Raw genomic sequence first — 4637 nt, 5'->3', positions numbered from 1 at the left:
GGCCGGGCCCATAAAAAAATTTCAGCCCATTTTCCAGGCCGGGCCTACCGCCGTAAATATGGGCTCGACATTTTGCCCAGTGCCCGGCCGAAAAAAATATGGGGGCGAGCCACCCGCCCTACCCGTTTTGCATTAAAATTAAAATTATTTTTTTAATAAAATTAAAAATAATTGTTATTAAAATTAATTGTTAGTAAAATTATCAAATTATTAATTGTTAATTGTATTAATTATTGTAATAAAATCAAACATTTGATTAGTAAATTTATCAAATTATTAATTGTATTAATTGTTAATTGTATTAATTATATTAATTGTTGTAACAAAATCTAACATTTGATTAGTAAAACAAACTTGATGTTTTATTATTATTATTTTGTAACACTATCAACTTGTTATTTTCGCATGTTACTCATTGAATATCATTTGGATCAAGATAAAATGTCAAAATTCAAGAGTATAAAGATTTAGAATAATCTAATTAAAGAATATTGACAAATTTATAATTATACGCATAGTATAATATTAGTAATCAAATTTAATTGCAACCTTTTAAGCTAAGACTACATTTTTCAAAATCTGACCAATTAAAAAACACCCAAGCTAAACTTAATGAAATTAATTTACAAAAACTAAATTCATAACTTTCACAAAGTAGAAGACTAAGAATAGAATTTAACCTTTCTTTGACCAACTTTTGTTTAACCGCTTTGTCTGAAAAAGGTAAGTTGTTGGATTAGAATTGAAATTATGCCTGTTTAACTGCCACTTTTTAATTTGTGCATCTTAGAATGAATTAAGAACCCAACCAAATACCAATTTGTGTTAATGTAAAATCACATCTTCCCTTTTTAATATAACGTCACTTTTTACCATGAAAGTGGTTTGGAATTGGTCGCAATCATTGAATAATATTAGCAAAATATAATCGGAACATTATAAAATTATAATAAAAAAAATCAGCAAGCATTGATGTAATAGGTCGAATGCATCGATTAGTTAAGACATCAAATCAAATTAGGCAACAAAATATAATGAATTGCCATAACTCTAAATAATCTATTCAAACTTGGCAATACAATATGGGTTTAAATAATCATAACCAAATATTCATGCTTGCTGCATCATATTAGTAACAATACTCTCAAATCTTCCATAGGTAGTTCATTGCTATAAGTCTAATTTTATCACTTCCAAATCTATCCTGTTACCTAAATTTTATAACAAAATATTTAAACATACTTAATTTTATAGCAATAAACAACAAACCATAGTATTCATACATTAATCCATCAACATTTTAATTTTATAACAGAATATAAATTGTTAGCTAAATTAAAATTTAAACATTTAGAAAGAAAGTATCTTAAAAAGCAACTGAAGAAACCTCGTCGTCATCATCGTCATCGTCGTCATCGTTGTCATCGTCGTCATCGTCCTTTTTGCAACCAATTTCTAACATGAAATAAGAATGAATAATTAGATAATCAAATTGATGAAAAAATAATATAAAATTACAACTATAAAACGAGAATAACAATTACCTGCTGAAAATCCCTTAGCTCTCATCCAATCATCCAAGCAAACAACGGCTTGAACCGTTTTTGGCTTAAGTGAACTCTTGATGGGTGTGATAACTTTCTTACCCATGCTAAAAGCTGATTCGGAAGCTACAGTCGATATTGGAATTGCCAAAAGATCACGAGCCAATAATGAAAGCTCATTGTATCGAACTGAACTTTTGTTCCAATAATCTAAAACATCTATTTGACTATTCAACTCAAGCTCCGGTTCTTCCAAATAAATGTCCAACTGTGAGTTTTCACTCCTAGTGCTAGATTCATTTAAATACTTTTTATAATCATCACTCTCATCAAAACATCCCCCAAAATCAGCACTATTATCATCGTGTTCATCCAAACCAGAATCAACAGGAATTTTATCTGAAACATTAGAACTTCCAGCCAAAGAGGAAGACATGGATTTGGATTTCTTAACATACTCATCAAATAAGAGTCTAAGATCGCTAAGAATGGTCTCAGCAAAATCTGAAGCATGAACACCATAGATTGTTTTAAAGCAATACTGCACATAATTCAACTTGTAACGAGGATCTAAAATTGCAGTACATGACAATATCAACGAATACTCAGCCCAATACTTATTAAATTTCTCATGCATTTGCTTAACCATTGGAGTTAAAAACGAATAAGGGTCTTTAACTATATCAACCAAGAGCTTGTGAACCTTCCAAACCCCTCTAAAATAAAGATTAGCCGTTGGATAATTAGAACCAGAAAAAACACAAGTCACATCATAAAATACTTTCAAAAATTTGCAAAGAATAGCAACATTTCTCCACTCCTCGCTAGAAAGTGCAAACATTTGATAATCTTTATCCCGTTGGCCCCAATAATCTAGCACATCTTTATAGTAAAGAGAAGATTCAAGCATCAAATAAGTAGAATTCCATCTCACACACACATCTTGACGCAACTTTTTCGTCACATTTAAAAGAAAACTTTTGTCGGCCACATCATAAAATCTTTTTCTACGAACTCCTGGCTTTTTTATGTACCTAATCCCATTTCGAGTCTTACAAACAACATCATCGGCAAGCTCCAAACCAGCTTTAACTATAAGATTCAATATATGTGCACAACATCTAACTTGAAAAAAAGCACCATCACACAAAATAGCTCGGTTTGAACGAAAACGATTTTTAAGACAAGAAACCATAACATCATTATAAGAAGCATTATCCAAAGTGATGCTAAAAATTTTCTTATCTATACCCCATTGAGATAAACATAAAACAAGTTCATCCGCTATATGCAAACCATCATACGGAGGAAATAAAGCTCTAAACCTTATGATTCTCTTTTGTAGCTTCCAATCTTTGTCAACCCAATGAGCAGTAACGCAAATATATTCATCATTAGTATGCTCCGAATTCCAATTATCAGAAGTTAGACAAATTAAACCAGGTGCTTTACCCAACTCTTCTTTAACATGATCTCTCTCTTTTGCATAATACTTTAGGACATCCCTAGTAGTTGTTTGTCTACTTATATTCTTAAAATTAGGACTAGCAATTCTCATCATGTATCTAAATCCCGGTTCTTCAACTGTCCTAAATGAATGCTTGCCACACACAAGAAAAGTAGAAATAGCCTGATGACACTCATCAGCATCAAACTTGTAGTTTTTTATAGATGGAACACCTTCTGGTGATGGTTGAGTGGCTATGGTGTATTGAGTGATGTCCTTATTAACTTTTTTCAAACAGCTATTTAGATGACGTCTTAAATGAGAGGTTCCACTAGAAGACTTAGCAGAGAAGATAGTCTTACAGTGATTACATTGTGCCTTCAATTCATTTTTGTTCTCGCATTCAAGCTTTGTCATTTCATCCCACACCTTTGAAGTGGTAGACTTTTGACGTTTGACAGCACTTTCGTACTCATTAAACCCATCGTCCATAGGTATAGGAGTGTTCGAACTAGCCATAGTCATAAAAATTGAAGTCCTGAAATCCAAAAATAATCTTATTTATAACTCGGTTACTGAATATATATATACAAATATTTTATTAAATATACAAATAGGTTCAAACAAAATGCATACTTTCTGCTTAAATTATAGCTTATATGCATACTTTGATACAAATAGGTTTATATTTTATTAAATATACAAATAGGTTTATATTTTATTAAATATAAAAATAGGTTCAAACAAAATGCATACTTGCTTGTCTAAATTGTAGCTTATATGCATACTTTGATACAAATAGGTTTATATTTTATTAAATATAAAAATAGGTTCAAACAAAATTCATACTTGCTTGTTTAAATTGTAGCTTATGTGCATACTTTGATACAAATGGGTTTATATTTTATTAAATATAAAAATAGGTTCAAACAAAACGCATACTTGCTGTTTAAATTGTAGCTTATATGCATACTTTGATACAAATAGGTTTATATTTTATTAAATATACAAATAGGTTCAAACAAAATGCATACTTGCTTGTTTAAATTGTAGCTTATATGCATACTTTGATACAAATAGGTTCATATTTTATTAAATATACAAATAGGTTAAAATTGTAGCTTAGATGCTTACTTAAAACTCTTTAAATGCTTACTTTTATAAAAAATAATTTTATCTTTTAAAACTTTCAAATATATAATTTGTTATTAAATATTTTTAATAAAATTCATACTAACTTTTGAAATAATTTTAAGCTACAATCAATTATCTTTAAAATTACCTTGTATAAAAATTTTTGAAATAATTTTAAAAGGATATCATGGTCTACAAATGAAAACTAGAGAAAATAGTTTAACTTTGAAAGTTCGTTACTGTTATGTAGAGGAAAATCAAACAAAATTAAAATGCAAACAAAAATGAATAGGAATTGAAATATTGAATGGAACAAAAACATTTATTAGATTTCAAATATATATATAAACCATAGGCAAATTATTACATATGTACCAATTGAGATATTCATACTTATTCTATAAGCTAAATTACATATGTACCAAAAAAGAAATTAATGAAATCTATTACAGTGAATAAAAATCTATTAGCAGTAAAAAATCTATTACAGTAAAAAAGTCTATGAGGACCGA

This window comes from Gossypium raimondii, chromosome 3 (assembly GCF_025698545.1).
Source record: "Gossypium raimondii isolate GPD5lz chromosome 3, ASM2569854v1, whole genome shotgun sequence".
Lineage (NCBI taxonomy): Eukaryota > Viridiplantae > Streptophyta > Magnoliopsida > Malvales > Malvaceae > Gossypium > Gossypium raimondii.
The sequence above is the reverse complement of the archived record's forward strand: the minus strand, read 5'-3'. Positions refer to the sequence as shown.